The sequence below is a fragment of the Gopherus evgoodei genome, chromosome 8 (genome assembly GCF_007399415.2).
Source record: "Gopherus evgoodei ecotype Sinaloan lineage chromosome 8, rGopEvg1_v1.p, whole genome shotgun sequence".
Classification (NCBI taxonomy): Eukaryota; Metazoa; Chordata; order Testudines; family Testudinidae; genus Gopherus; species Gopherus evgoodei.
This window is the reverse complement of record NC_044329.1, coordinates 24,847,365-24,864,229: the sequence shown is the minus strand read 5'-3', so window position 1 is coordinate 24,864,229 and position 16,865 is coordinate 24,847,365.

Here is a 16,865-nt window from a genome sequence, read left to right as displayed (position 1 = left end):
CCACTATGATCCTCATGCTGTAGACCTAAGATAGCTTTGCAGTGTTTAACTTCGATGATAGGCAACGTGGAAAACTGAGATAAATCAATCAAATTGCTACTAATGTAGGGATGACTGAATTCAGAAACACTTTTAACCATCAACCTGTTAGACTCTTTGGCTGGCTAACTATTCTGCGGCTATCTCACTTCAGAGGAGATCTGCTGGGGCTTTTGCCACAAGATTGTTCTACTGTCATTGCAGCATTATCTTCCCTTCGCTGCATGAGCGGAGAGAAGATAAACCAAGGCAGAACCACCAGGGTGGGAGCATGATGCTGCAAAAGCATAATCACTTCACATTCACAGAAACCTCTCTACATAAGCTCCAGGAAAACTTATGGACAGAAAGTTAGAAGCTAAGGAGCAGTGTGTGCTATAGGCCTTTACAGAGGCAGTTGATCTATAAGCAGATAACTGCACCTAAGTTAATGCTAGTAGAAGCACAATTGTCTTAGGATTCATGACTGAGCCCTCATTGGGAGAGTAGGATGGGTTGTGGGGTGAGATATTTGCACAGGTGCAGGGTAGGGGACAATGGAAGCACAGCTCTTCCCAGAGTTGTGCTGAGAAGGGAGAGAAAATTATGATGTGTCTCTTTATGAGAGGGTTAGAGCAAGCATCTGGAAGTCATGAATGCAGGGTTCTATTCTTAGCTTTGCTAGTGGATCTAATGGGTTCTTGCACAAGTCATTTAACATTCCTGTTCCTGGGTTTGCCCATCCATATAATGGATGTAAAAATGTCTCGCTCCTAGTGGTACTATGAGACTTAAAACCAGATTGTTCCTCTGATCTTCCCCATGCTCTTTCAAGACGCTAGTGCTGCCATGGACACTAACCAGGAGCAATGCCTCTGCTTTCCAATAGGATTGAGCTTAACCTCTCTCCACTGGTGAAAGTGGAGAGGGGAAGGTGCATTTCATGTCTCTTCCCTTGCATTCTTGTGCAAAGCTAGGCACATTCTAACCCTCAGTTATTCAGTACATATAGAGTGGTATAAGAACCTATTGCTAAAAAGTACAATGGAAGGGCAAAGAATCATGTTAGTTGTTGTTAATATACCTGACAATTTTGACCACCGGTTTAAAAAAGTTTAAAAAACTGTGGTGCTTTACAGCAGAGGTCTTTAAGCATCAGATATTCTAAATTTCAATGCAGCATCATTTATAATAATAAAAGCTCTTCAAATATTTTGCATAACAACTGTTGCTAAGAAAAATCTGCAACCTAGACCAAAATTCAAATCCTATCAGCATTTCCAGCAGCTGGAGAAGACTAAATATACATAGTTCAAATGGCTGGCTTCCTCCAGCAATGATATTTTTAGATGTTTTACAGAGTAATACTGATTTAGTACATAGAAATATTCTTGCTAAATTATAAATATAAGTGGAGATGAGGAGACTGGATCAAGACAGTACCAAAATTTGATTTTTGTATGGTTCAGATGTTTACAAGTTCAAATCTGAAATCAAATCCATCTGCTGAACCAAAATAGCACATCTTGTGATGAAGTTTCTGCATTCTCTCTCTGACCTCATCCCTTCTGCCTGCAGTCATGCCAAGGTCTGGCTGACATGAGTGATTTTGGCTATTCTTCTTTTACATTGAATTGTTGATCTGCTTAAAAGGATGTTATTGCTGACAGAACAAAGGTAATGGACGTTTCGAGGTAAAAACACAAACCTGTAGCAACAAGAATCTTTGTTTCCCGGTAAAAGTAAGGAACCGGGTGAGGAAAACATGACACAAACTGAATAAAAAAGCAAAAATGCAAAATTGGAATAAATTGAAACTTGTACTTGTATAAAATAGGGGTTACATGAAAGCCAAAAGCTTGATGTGCTAAAAGCTGACTGGAAGAAAGTTAAGGAATATGGAATATGGAAATATGAAAAAAATCCAAGTGAAAAAGGCCCAGATTAGAGAACACCAGATCAGAAACTGAAGGAACAGGTCTGAAGAATCAGCCAAGGAATCCCAGGAAGCTACAACCATCAAGAAATGTAGGAGAACTTTCCGGTTCCCCAGAATGTGGTAACTTGGGCCCTCTACCTGTTCCATCTTGTCAGTGGTTATTGTCTGGCATAAATATTTATAAATGTAAATGTTCAGATACTATAAATGACAATTATCGGGGGTAGCCATGTTAGTCTGTATCCACAAAAACAACAAAGAGTCCGGTGGCACCTTAAAGACTAACATATTTATTTGGGCATAAGCTTTCGTGGGTAAAAAAACCCCTCACTTCTCCAGATGCATGGAGTGAAAATTACAGATGCCGGCGTTATTATACTGACACATGAAGAGAAGGAAGTTACTTCACAAGTGGAGAACCAGTGTTGATAGGGCCAATATAATCAGGGTGGATGTAGTTCACTCCTAATAATTGATGAGGAGGTGTCAATTCCAGGAGAGGCAAAGTTGCTTTTGTAGTGAGCCAGCCACTCCCAGTTCCCATTCAAGCCCAAATTAATGATGTTAAATTTGCAAATGAATTTTAGTTATGCAGTTTCTCTTTGAAGTCTGTTTCTGAAGTTTTTTTGTTCAAGTATGGCTATTTTTAAATCTGTTATAGAATGTGCAGGAAGATTGAAGTGTTCTTCTACTGGCTTTTGTATATTACTATTCCTGATGTCTAATTTGTTTCCATGTATTCTTTTACGTAGAAGTTGTCCAGTTTGGCCAATGTACATGGCAGAGGGGCATTGCTGTCATATTATGACATATAACACATTAGTAGATGTGCAGGTGAATGAGTCCCTGATGGTTTGGCTGATGTGGTTGGGTCCTCTGATGGTGTCACTAGAGTAGATATTAGGTATTGGAGGGGTAGCTGTGTTAGTCTGGATCTGTAAAAAGCAACAAAGAGTCCTGTGGCACCTTAAAGACTAACAGATGTATTGGAGCATAAGCTTTCATGGGTGAATACCCACTTCGTCAGACACATGCATCTGATGAAGTGGGTATTCACCCACGAAAGCTTATGCTCCAATACATCTTTTAGAGTAGATATGGGGACAGAATAGGCAACAAGGATTGTTGCAGGGGTAGGATCCTGGGTTAATTTTTCTTTGTTGTGGTGTGCAGTTGCTGGTGAGTATTTGCTTCAGGTTGGGAGGCTGTCTGTAAGTGAGGACTGGCCTGCCTCCCAAGGTCTGTGAGAGTGAGGGATCATTTTCCAGGCTAGGTTGTAGATCGTTGATGATGCGCTGGAAAGGTTTTAGCTGAGGGATGTATGTGATGGCAAGTGGTGTTCTGTTATTTTCCTTGTTGGGCCTGTCCTATAATAGGTGACTTCTGGGTACCCGTGTTGCTCTGTCAGTCTGTTTCCTCAGTTCCCCAGGTGGGTATTGTAGTTTTAAGAATGCTTGCTAAAGATCTTGTAGATGTTTGTCTCTATCTGAGGGATTGGAGCAAATTCAGTTGTATCTTAGGGCTTGGCTGTAGACAGTGGATCATGTGATGTGTCCTGGATGGAAGCTGGAAGATGGAAGCGGTCAGTAGGTTTCCGGTATAGGATAGTGTTTATGTGACCATCACTTATTTACACTGTAGTGTCCAGGAAGTGGATCTCTTGTATGGACTGGTCCAGGCTGAGGTTGATGGTGGGGTGGAAATTGTTGAAATCCAAGTGGAATTCTTCAAGGACCTCCTTCTCGTGGGTCCGTATGATGAAGATGTCATCAGTGGAGCACAAGTAGAGGAGGGGCGCTAGGAGAGAAGAGCTGAGGAAGCGTTGTTCTAAGTCACCCATAAAAATGTTGACATACTTTGGGGCCATGTGGGTACAGATAGCAGTGTTGCCTATCTGAAGGCATAAGTTGTCCCCAGATCTGACAATAATTTTGTCTAAGACAAGGTGGATGAGGTAATATCTTTTACTGGATCAACCTCTACTTGTGAGAGAGTAAGCTTTTGAGCTTACACAGAGCTCTTCTTCAGATCTGGGTAACTAACTCAGAGTGTCACAGCTAAATAGAAGGTGGAACAGATTGTTTAACATAAGTAGTTAACATATATTTCAAGGAACCTTTAAATTGAAGTGGTCCATTAACACCCTTCCAGTCACAGGGAGCAAAGGAAGGAAGAGAGGGGAAAACAGCTTGGTGGAGGAGAGGAAGATGCTAGTGGGCTATATATTTTTGTAATAAGCCACAAATCCATGTTCATTCCATGATTTTTAGTGTTTAGCAAAGTTGTGAATTTATGCTCCCAGGCTTATCTTCTGAAAGTCTTGTGCAGGTTTCCTTTGAGGATGAGGACTGATAGGTCAGATATGGAGTGATGACTTTGTGAAAAGTGTTCACTCATAGATGATGCGGTGTTTGTCTTTCATCATTTTCCTGTTTGAGCTCATTCAAGATCATTGTGACTGTCTGGTTTTACCCAAATAGTTGCCATTGGGGCATTTAGTGTAGTTGATGAGATACACCACATGTTGTGATAGTTATCTGTAGGGCCCATGGATCTTGAAAAGTGTGTTGTGGGAGATGTTCATCAATAGTTCTGTCTGAAATTCTGTAAATAAAGGTGAAAATTGATTAAGCCCAAATTAGGTGGATTTGTGACTCATTTCCAATTCCACCCCCAACAGTGTAAACCTGTCCTAAATTGTGAGAAAGTGCTGCAGGGTGGTGAGTTTTGTAACAATGGGTTATGGAGAATGTAGCATCTCTGTTATACCCAGGGGGATGTTCCGCCTCGGTCAGGATTGAGACTGAGGCGTGATGATACGACAAGAGTCTGGGGGGAGCATCATCTGCTGCTAATCTGTAGATGAAGTAAGGTCTTCATTCACCAAGGCTGCATAAGTACTAAATCCATACAATTTATTTAAAGCCATGTTTCTCTTACATGCAAACTAGTGCTTTAAATAACTTCATAGATTAGAAAGCCAGAAAGGAATATTGTGATCATCTAGTGTGTCATCTTGCACCCGCCATTGGACTTCCCTTAATTAATTCCTTTTGAACTAGAGGTTGTTGGGTTTTTTTAAGAAAAAAATCCAGTCTTGATTTAAAAATCACCAGTGATTGAGAATCCACCACAAGCCTTGGTAAATTGTTCAAATGGCTAATTACCCTCACTTGAAAATTTACACCTTATTTTCAGTCTGAATTTGTCTGGCTTTCCCTCAAGCCATTGGCTTTTTTTATATCTTTGTCTACTAGATTGAAGACCCCATTGTCAAAGTTTTGTTCCCGGGTTCTTACAGGCTGCGATCAAGTCATGCTTTAACCTTCTGTTTGTGACAATAAACAGATTGAGCTTCTTGAATGTATTACTATAAGAAATCCTTTCCAATCTTTTAATCATTGTCACAGCTCTTCTCTGAGCCCTTTCCAATTTATCAGCATCCTTTCTGAATTGTAGCTATCAGAACAGGACAGAGTTTTCCATCACTGGTCACCCCATTGCCAAATACAGGAATAGAAACCTTTCTACCTCTACTCAAGATTCCCCTGTTTGAACATCCAAGCATTTTGCTAGCCCTTCTAGTCGCAGCGTCACACTAGGAGTTCATGTTCAGATGACTACTTAGCATGACCCTCCCAAATCTTTTTCAGAGTCACTGTTTCACAGTGCACCAAATGCCACAGGTGGAGTTGCACAGAATTTGGCAACTAGGTTAAAATCTGCTGTAATTTTCATTTTTTGAAAGAGGTCATTATCTTAGAATCCTTGTCAAAATCTACTCTTCAACGTGCACATCTCAATTGTTTCAAAATCAATCACCAGGTCACATGAAGACCTTATGGAAGGACCTATGGTTTCATCTTCTCTGTATGTTCTTTGGCAGAAAAGGACAACTGTACCACCAATTCCAAGCATAAAATCATGATTCATAAAATCATGAAACCATGAGTTTCCTAAAAATATAATAAATTTTATGCTCTTTTATTTGCCTTTGTGTCTTTGAGCCTTTAGGATTCATGTTTTCAAGCTTTTCTCTGCAACAATGAAGGAGAGAAGCTTACCTTTTTGCCTCACATTTTAAATAATCACATGGCTCTAGGAACTAGAGCTGTAAGAAAAACATCCTGTCTTGTGAGAAATTCCCACTGGTAACAGTGGGGCCTCTTTGTGTGTAACATTATGATTTATGGCAGGAAGTGTTTATCAAAGTTTAGAATACTACCACAATTGTTTTTTCCTGGGAGTGTGGGAGGAACCCCCAAAAGCAGGGTTGACATCTGGGCGAATCTGTGGGCACATCTAGGTAGAATTTATCTGTTGCTTTGGATGTAGGCATCTTTCCTTTGTCCCTTTTGCTCTTCCATTGGAGCTGCTTTGAGAAGTCAATTTTGTTAACATGGCATGTAGGACGGTAGGACACTGAACCAATTCACTTAGTCTTCTATTGACCTTCACCCTTCACACAGTACTTTGTTACTGCAATCAAAAGATATAAAACTACCCAAGCATGCTGAAGATTTTGTACTATTAAGGAAAATACAAACAGACTCCCTGTTAATATCACCACTTACCTTGTAATATTTGCTATATAAAAGCTAATAACAATATATTGTGATGAATAAATTCTTAGACCAAAGATCATTTTGTTCTGGAGTATAGTTATTACTAAGTTAACAAGGAACACTCACAATGGATTAGTAGTGTTATACTGATATATGCTCCCCCTCTCTCTTAACTCTGTTCTTCTGAATCTTTGTGATTCTTAGGAAGAACTACTACCCTCTCTCATCATACATTTACATTGTATTTATCTGAAAAGCTCCCACTGTTCCTTTTACTGAAGCTGGAATGTAGGTTAACAACATATCCAGATCCCTCCTTGTGCACCCCAAAGCCTTCTGACAAGGAATATCAATGCAAACTACCTTATAATGTAATGCAAATGTAGTTCTGTGTGTGGGTTCTTTCTTTAGGACTCTCCTTGCACTCTATTTATATTGTCATCAGAACACTTAGCTAGATGACTATGTCATTAAAATTACAATTGCACTGAATCTTTTAATTGCCACAGAAATAAACCAAATATAGATATGTAAAATCTAGACTTTTCACATTCCTACTGATTACAACTGGGATAGTCAATGTTTTTATGAGTATGAGACCACCTTCAAACTGACGACTGAAATCCAATGGTAAAATTTCTATTAATTTCAATGGAAGTTGGGTTAGCCCATTAAATAATTGGTATTTCAACAACATGATATTCTGCTGAGGTTTCATTTTTTAAAAAAGGAATATCACATACTGTATTGTCAAGCAGCCAAGCAAAAAATATCTTTACTAGTACTTAGATTTCAGTTCAAAGCAACAGAAAAATTCAATTCAAATACACTTAAAAAAAAAAGATTGGTAAAATAAATGTTATTGTGGAACTTCTTCACAAAAAAGCCCTGGAAAATAAATATTTCACAGTTTGCCACAGGCTTCTGTAGGATGGAAGCCACACATTATTTTAATAATATTAGAAACTTTATTAAGAAATGTAAAACAATGGTAGATGCAACTTCATAAATACATAAAATACGAGGGAAGTTGTCAGTCAATACAAACTACTTGCAAAATCAGGCAGAAAATTGTGCAAATGAGTAGATACAAAAATGGTGGTGCTTTTACTTCAAATTCTCTACTAGAGGAGTGGCAGATTTTGTTTTAGAACATTCTTCCCATAGTATATTTCTTGTGTGGGATCACATAATTTTGAGGGAATCACATAATTTCTTGGATTATGTTCTGCATCTTTATTCTCCTACTGCTGTTTTACCTTAGCACTTCCTGTTTAAATAATGCCCCTGAATCCAGAAAGTACTTTGTGGACTGCTGGGAAATATAGTCAGGTTCATTCCCAGGGTGTCACAGTTTGTTCATACCATTCATAGTTCTAGAGGGAATTTGAAAGAACTCTGCAGGAGCAAAGTAGAGCTCAAAGTTTTGGGGAGAGGCCCTCATGTTAATTTCTGCTTTTAAAATTTGTTTGGCCTGAACAAATCTATGGCAATCACTTTCATTTTTACAGAAACAAAAGGTTAACTGTTTGAAAACTCTGCAACAACATTTATAGAAAAGCAGCCAACAATGTTTAGCTAGTGGGAAAAAATTATATATGCCTATCACAGTATATGATCCTTTACATTATTATTATTGCCTGAAAATATATTTTCAATCTGATCTAGTGCTTTTTAATAACTCCTGCACAGATACAAGTCATGGAACATTAGCTAATAATAATGTCATTTATTAAAGTACAGAATGGCTGGTCATCTGTGCTGTGAAATTTCTTGACAATATTGTGGCTCTCATTAGATTCTAATTTCTGATCAACAACTCTGCTCTTATTCCTATGAACTGGAGTAGCCAGAAGCAGGAGTTTTGAATATGGCTAAGCAACACCTGTGTTTTGTTGTTGTTGTTTTTTAAAGGAAGATTTTCTAAGTGCATAGAATAGGATAATTTCATAATCCCATCACAAAGTAGCCTGTGTTGCTCTGTCAAAATAATCAGAACTTTTCAACCAGCAAATTCTTTCTCCTTATTTCTTCATGCTGTGCTGAAAGGTACATCCAAACAGCACATAAAACAAGAGAGTAATTTTACCTCTGACTTCTCTCGATATGTACAAGCCATTTAAACTTCACCCTCAAGGTTTGTATTCACAAGAGAAACCTCTGATTAAAATATAGCCTTGCAGTGTGCAGCTGAGTTCTTTATTCTCTGTGTGATAAATGAATGATGGCAATAAATATATAGAAACCCTTACTTTAGAAAAATCATGATGAATCATTCTAACATCAGGGGAGTCATTAGCTGCTGATCCAATAGCAGGTTATGACTTTAAGTTTTTATTCCAATTATAAAAGTACATTTAAAAAAAATTCAAGGATAGCAAAATGGCCTCCTACATTGTGTAAAATGGAGCACTTCAGAGCAAAACATTTTGTAATAGCAGAGGATTGAAGTGCCAAGAATTAACACAAGTTGCATATAATGAACAGTCAGAACATGAGATGGTTGAAGGGGCTGATCAGTTCATAAAACAAAATAAAATTATGAAGCGGTTTTGGTGGGAGGGAAGGAAATTAATGCTGCTGAGGGACTGTGGTTTGTGTCATAAACCAGTTGACTCTCCCTTATGGTTTAATATGCAAATATTGCTTATTTCTCTGTGTATTAAAGTGCACTTATTTTGATCTTTGGCCTCCTCACCTGAAATCTACTCACTTAGTCCCTTGTGGCAATGGATATGTCTCCTATTCCAAGTTTCTCAGCAACCTTCTATCACCGACTACCACCAAAATATTTCTTGATTTCCCCCATATGTGAGTCAGGTGAAAGCAGGGACTGAAAATTACATTGGGATGAGCCCCTGATTTTCAAAGTTCAGTCCTGGATTATGTGCAGTGTTAAACTTCACTTTCCCATAACCTGTCATGGCTAAGGACACATACTTTATAATGCCAGATGATGGGGATTCAAGGTTGCCCAGCAATCTAGCTTTCAACCTTTCACTTCCAGTCCTGGCAAGTTGTAACGTACCCTTAAACTTTGTAAACTGGCTAATTCCCAGGTGCTTGTCAAAGGGAAATTTGTAGACTTATTTTGGAGCTAGTAGGGAGTCCTATGCCATAGAGCAGGAAGATCTGTGACCCAGGTATTACAGTATAAAAGGATCAGGTAGGACTCCTTTCTACAGTGAGTTCTCTCTGGTCCACTTTCTCCACGTGCAGAGGAACCAACCATTTCTTCTCTGCCAGCCTCTGACTCTAAGCTCCTTGTTTTCAAATCCTGACCCCTTCTACCATGCCCCACCCCTTCCAAAACTTAATCAAGGAAGCCACAAGAGTCAGGTGACTCATTTTATCATTAGCCACTCGGGGACAATGGCCTCCAGATACTGAAACCATGAAGATTACACCATACAGATACCATAGCGTGTGCATGCAGAGGCATAGGAGCTATATTTAGCTGCTGAGCTACTGGGAGAGTTTCTATATGGGTGAACATCAGGAAAGCAATCAGCAAGCAGAGAAACCAGATGGTGGAGCATTATTTTAAAATGATTAGATCTGTGTATTGGGTAACAAGGTTAAATGAAAGTAGAAGAGTTAGAACTCATACTATGCCATAATCCTCAGCTTGATGCACTGATAAAAAATACATGCATGAAGTGTGCTTAGAGAAAATGTGTCAATGGTATGTACAGTGCATTGTCTTTTGGTCTGACTTTTTGTCCTTCTGGACAAAAGTCTCTTCTGAAGTCTTTGATTATCTGATTTAAATCCTAAATGCTAGAGTTGGAGACTCTTTGGCTTTACTTAAGAGTTCCTCAGAGGGAAGCATCTATTCCTAGGCAATTTGCAAGTCCTCCTAAGGTAAGAGGAGTTGTTTATCTGGGTTTTCTTTTGAAATGGGTAATGATAATGAGGTGTAATTGAGAATTGCTTTGGGTTCATTAATATGCATGTTGTCATCCAATTGTTTCCCTGTTTCCTTTAAAGTCACCTTCTTGAGCTCTTGGAATATGACTTGTAGATTATCATAGCACTTTTTCTTTCTTGAGTATTATTGCTGGGGGGGTGTTATTTTTGTTTTGTGTGTTTTGATGTCAGAATTGTGAGGATTTTAATGATTATTTTTTGTTTTCTTACAGAGTTTCTGGGATTTTTTTCCTAACTGATTTTCCATTAATGTGGGTTTTGAATTTTCTAGTTGCCCTAAATGCACTGTTACTTAGAAGTATTTTAATGTACAAATAGGAAAACAAAAAGTCCTCCCTTGCATTTTAAACCTTTTTCTTCCATTAGACATTCACTAATATCTTAACTATATTAATGGCTTGATTTTTTTTTCCCAGAGGTTCTTGGCACATTGGTTCTCACTGGCATCAATAGCAGCTTGGGGTACACAGCACCTCTGAAAACCAGACTTTAAATATTAAGTCTTTATTTTGTCTTCCTATAAAACATCACAATTAAATACCTTGTTGTTGCATAGCAGGTCCCTGCTAGCTATTAAGATAGTTGCTGCTGTATTTGAACTTCCTATTTCTTTTTCAACAAATCTTTATGGCTAATAGGTTAGATCTTTTGCCAAATGCTTTTCCCCTTTCCAGTGAAGCCACCCTTCAAAACTATGTCTTGGCCAAGGAGAGCTAAACCTACAGGTAAACTCTACATCCAGTACGTACCTCTGAGCACTAACTGAGAGAGGATGCTTACACAAGATGAGCTTCTTATCCCCAAGGGTTTAGCATGTGGAATTGAACTTAAAATCCAAACATGGGTCCCAGTGTGACAATATTTCCTTTTTCATTTTCTCCCTTCTAAACAATTTGTTTTAGCACTAAATCTGCTGCACAGAATTCAGTGAATCAGGTTTTTCTGCAGCAGATCCAGTCTTGTGGACAGTGAGCAGGACTAGTGCATAGCCCACCATTCTGTGACTGTTCTTCCAACTTATGCATCCCCTCTGAACCAAGGAAATTGGATCCACATAGATTCTGAATCCCACAGACTCTTCCCCTGGTATGGTCCAGCTCACTCCTCTTTGCTTTCCAACCTATGTAGGGTTGCATGTAATTCCACAATGGGTAGGGAGAGGAAGGATGGCCTTGTGCCCAAGGCACTAGACTATGATTTGGGAGATTTGGGTTCAGTACCTGATTATTCAAGACTCCCTGTGTAACCATATGACAGACTTTTTAAGAGTTCAATTTTGCTATAGGCAGCTAAATGGACTGACTAGATTTTCAAAAATACTCAGGAGCTTCTATTGTCACAGTCCCAATAGTTTTGAACCCTGCATAGTTTTGGGTCCAAGGGACTGAGGGGAATTGGATGGCCTCCTACCTAGGCCCCATCTTTCCTCCAATCCTCGTAATGCAATACCTGCTAAGCTGCTTCAGTGTCCGTTTGTGCCAGCATGACTTTCTTTCTCCCGGAACTGTCTTATCCCTGAAATTTCTTTCCCCCTCCCCAGTCCACATGGCTGCCTTAAACGATTTGTCAGGGGAAAAAATGTGCAAGGGTATCAAGTCTAAATGGTCTAAGGCAGTGTTGAAAAAAGTAGGAGCCCAGTCCTGCAAGCCTTTGACTTCAATACGCCTAATCACATGAGTAAAGATTGCAAGATCATACCATTAAGAATACAAACAAGTTTCTTTCATGGGCATTCATAGTTATATGAATTTATCTAAGGGTGAGCAGAAAATCAACAAAATAATAGGTGCAAATAATACGAAATTTCTCAATTTGGTTGGTCAAATATCTTTCAAATGTATCTGTTCATTTTAGTTAGGGTATTTAAACAGATATTTTAATGTAACACAACTGTGTATGTCATATTACTTGTTGTTGACTAGGCCAGATTTTCAAAAGAATTCAAGGATGCTGCATTCTGTCCTGTACAGAGGCAACTAAATGAGAGCTGCACTCTTCTGAAAATCTGGTTGCAATTTTCAACTCTGAGCACTTCTGAAAATCTGTCTCAAAAGGTACCTTTATCTGTGGATGCACCTTACTGATTCATTAAGGCTTAATTAAATATTCATAGCTTGATTCATAATTCTCAGCCATATTTTTTAAACTTCAGGCTTGATACCTGGAGCCGTATACTGTCCATAACATTCTCTCCCAAAACTACCAGTAACTTCTATTATGATACTGGTAGAAAGAACCGTATGCTTGATTCTTCTATTTTATTTGCATTAACTTCTAACTCTTAATATTTTCCTTTCATTGCTTTTAAAGTAATTTTTAATCAGTATCCTTTCTTTTGCTTTTTACTGTCATATAAAATCAAATGAAAGAAGCAGGGTTTTTATTTCCATATAGTTTAGTGTGACTTCAAGATGAGACATCACATGGATTTAATATATAGAGTTTGTGAGAAACTGAGCAGTGGCCTAAGGTCTTCAGAAGGTACACTAGCAAATAAGTCATTTGTGGACTGACTCAGACCCAGTTAGGGTCTAGGGGAAGGCCAATTGAAGTCAGTGAGAGGTTTTTCACTGAATTCAATGGACATTGGATCAAATTCTTGGATGAGATTCTCACATCCACTCCAGCCCCTTTTTACTCTGGATAAAGAAGTTGAAATAGCAGAAAGGGGCTCTTAATGCCCTGTAGCCAATTATATCCTAAATATACCTAATATTTTTATAACAGCGAAATACAAGTATTAATGTTGTAAAACAAGGTCTTTAGGCATGTTAGATATTTAGCTTAGCCAAACAAGGCCACATTTCAAAAGATAGACTAACGTGAGCAGCTAACCAATGAATGACCCTTTGTCACCAGATGAAACAGTTACAGTAATAGATAACTGCAGATATTTAGGAAATTATATATTGCAATGTACCAGTTAAAGTAGGTTAAAGTAATTTGGGGATTGTTGCAGACATAGGGTATCAGCAATGGGTTAACCGCAAATAGCTATGGTGATTAAGTAACATATTTGTGAATGAGTATAAGGGGAACTAACAAGTTAACCTATGAAAAATGGGGCACACCAAATTTGGTGGGGTATGGAAGTATAGATAATGAAAGGGGATTGAAACCTTCATAAATGCGTCTAAACCCCAATGGGTTTCAGAATAAACACTGTAATAGCTTGCACTGTAATGTGTGCCCTGGGAGACACTAGAATGACAGCCACTGGTAGTGATGGCAATGAGGAGGACAATAATGACTCACACTTTGAGTTTCACAGAAGGAGTTGTGAATGGTGCTAGTCATAGGACTAACCACTCTGTATTATCTCTCTATCTGTTGTGGTATTTCCATGTTTCTGGAATTGCTTATCTGCTTAGTGGATTTGTTAATAAAGGGATGTGTGATAAATTGCAGATGTTTCTTGTGTGGTTCTCAGGTCTCTCATTCTAATAACATCAGTGGTAATCTTCCTGATATGGTAACCATTCAGGAGACCAAAAACTTATTGACAACTGTGGTCGTAAAAATTAATCAAAACACCAAGTAGGCTAAAGGCACATATCAGTCTGGGGGAGAATTCCCTTGGTGCAAGAACTGAGGAAGATAGATATCAATTTTGAGAACCCACTGTCACATTGTAGTGTAGGGGATAGGCCAGAGTTGGAGCTGCCGATGGGAAGGGAACACTGGGGACAAGACTACAGCATGGAGCAATGTGAAGATTCTGGACAAGGTTGTTGCCCATAGGGCAACTTGAGGAGTCTGCTGTAACTTGAACATTCCCTCAGGGCTGGAGCTGGAGCAGAGCAGAATTGGGAAAGCACCCCCGTAATTTAAAGCCGACATAGTCTCTCATTCCTTTGGCTGTAAATTCTGTGCCTCTAACAGTCACATCTCAGAATTCACCTCTTCCTTATGACTGAGAGGACTGTGATAATGTTTATTATGACATCTGTCCCTTTGTGATTATACGTTTCCTCTCACCATTTGGTTTCTTAATTGCAGTCTGTCTCTTGATTTAGTTCCATTGTATGAAATTACCAGACCTCATAACTAGACTGGGCAGAATTTGATATATATATATACAGTAAGTCCTCACTTAAAGTCGTGCCAACTAACGTTGTTTCCTTGTTGTGTTGTTGATCAGTTAGGGAACATGCTCCCTTATAACGGTGTTTGGCAGCCACCTGCTTTCTCCACTGCTTGCAGAAAAAGCGGCCTGTTGGAGCTAGCTGGTGGGGGCTTGGAGCCAGAGTGGACCAGCAGCCTCCCTATCAGCTTCCCGCTCCCCTAAATTCCCTGTGCGGCAACCACCCAGCAGCAATTGCCAGTAGTTCAGCTGTTCCTCCCCCCACTGCCATGTGCTGATCCTGCCCTCTGCCTTGGAGCTGCTCCTGGGAGCCTCCTGCTTGCTGTGCAGAGGTTGGGGGGAAGAGGGATGCTAATTTCAGGCTGTTCCCCTCCCCCCGCCCGGCTCCTGCACCTTATCTCCACAGACAAGGGGGGGGATATGACAGGACTGAGGATGGAGGGAGCTTGCTGGCAGCAGCTGCTGTCTCAATTTGCTGATCTACTTAAAAAGGTAGTGTACTTAGAGGGAGGCCAGCATATTTAAAGGGGAAATATTTGTCTTTCTTACACACAGTGTGTGTCTCTGTCTCTCTCTGCCATGCTGTCTCCCCTCCCTCCATTAGTGCTGCCTTGCAGAATGTGAGGCTACATCAACAACAATGAGTTAACCCTTGAGGGCTCAACCAAGTGCTAGTTCATAATTTAGCAATAAGGCATTCCCTGAGAAATATCCCACCCTTTTCAACCCTCTGACTTCACCACCTTCACAATCATCATTGCTGTGTACAGTATTAAATTGTTTGTTTAAAACTTATACTGTGTGTGTATGTATGTGTGTGTATGTGTATAGATATAAAATATAGTCTTTTTTCTGGTGAAAAAAATTTCCCTGGAACCTAACCCCTCATTTACATTAATTCTTATGGGGAAAGTGGATTCACTTAACATTGTTTTACTTAAAGTAGCATTTCTCAAGAACATAACTACAGCGCTAAGCGAGGAGTTACTGTATATGTATTTTCAAAGAATAATACTGCAGTTTATTTCTAAGCATTTTTTTCCCAATTTTATAGATTAATATTTTCACAATTGTGGAAAGTTGGGTGGGAGGTGTCAGACAATTGAATGACAGTAGATGTGATTCAAAAAGTTAAAATTTTATAAACTATTAAAAACGCAAATTGTCAACATCAAATAGCAAAATATACAAAGTAAATATCCTTATTCAATAAATCATATCAGTTTTTACTATTCATTCACTAGTCCATTTTGAAACAAGCCTAATTCAAAAATCTAAATCACTGGATTTTTACTCTAATAAATTCCAAAACAGCAGTTTTCTCACTTTGTCTATCTGTACATTTCTGTTATCGATGGAAATACATTTTCTGTGGTTTGTGTGTATGGTGCAATTGATGTTTGCCAGTAAATATGTAATCCTTCCAAACCCATATGCATAATTATTTTTGTTACCATTGATGGTAATGGGGAAATACATTTTGACTCTTGGCTCCCTTCTGTAATAAAGACTATAATTTGATCCACGTTCTTAGTAGTTAAAACTAATTCTAAGTATGCTAATTTGCCCTGTTTTCCAAATGGAAAATGTGCTGGAGACAGAGTGTGTATAATTGTTAAATACACATTTCTATCTCACCTACTGCTATGATAGCAGCTTGCCACCATCATTCTTCAAGGTGGAAGAGCAGATGTGTCACAGTTGACATCAGTGCTACTCTTTGGCTAGCTGACAACGGAAGTCCATGACTCCCTCCCTTTTCCGATCACAGATGCCACTTTTGAGACATTCCCTTACTAGGAGAGCAATCAAACTGTCACACGTTTGGCACCACCATGCAATATTATTTTGCACTTTGTGCATGTGTTCCTGCACATCTGTGTCTGCATGTGTGTTGGTATAGATCAGCAGAATTGTATATGGGAACCGTGTGTGCCATGGCAGGGATTTAAATAAGTAGTTATCTGAGAATGGGATTTTTCTAATGGATGAAATCCTGTTGGGGCCACTTTCCACACCAAAAATAGACAGCATGTAAGCTTTGTTCTTTTTAAGCTAAATTTGACATTCTTGCTGCATGAATGCTTCTCCTAGGCTTCCAAATATTGTTTATAATCAGGCCAATAGTTCACAGAGATTCAGTTCTCTGCTGCCTCAAACTACTTTGACACTCTTTCGTTCTCCAGCTTTGGAAGAGGACGGGAGGAGGAAAAGGTGTAAAGAAAACAGAAGCGTTTTGAAAGAATGCCAATTTGCAAGCACTTGTGACAGGACGAGGTTGTGAACAGTATATTTTCAAATGTGAACAGTATTCAAAATGGAGACCAGA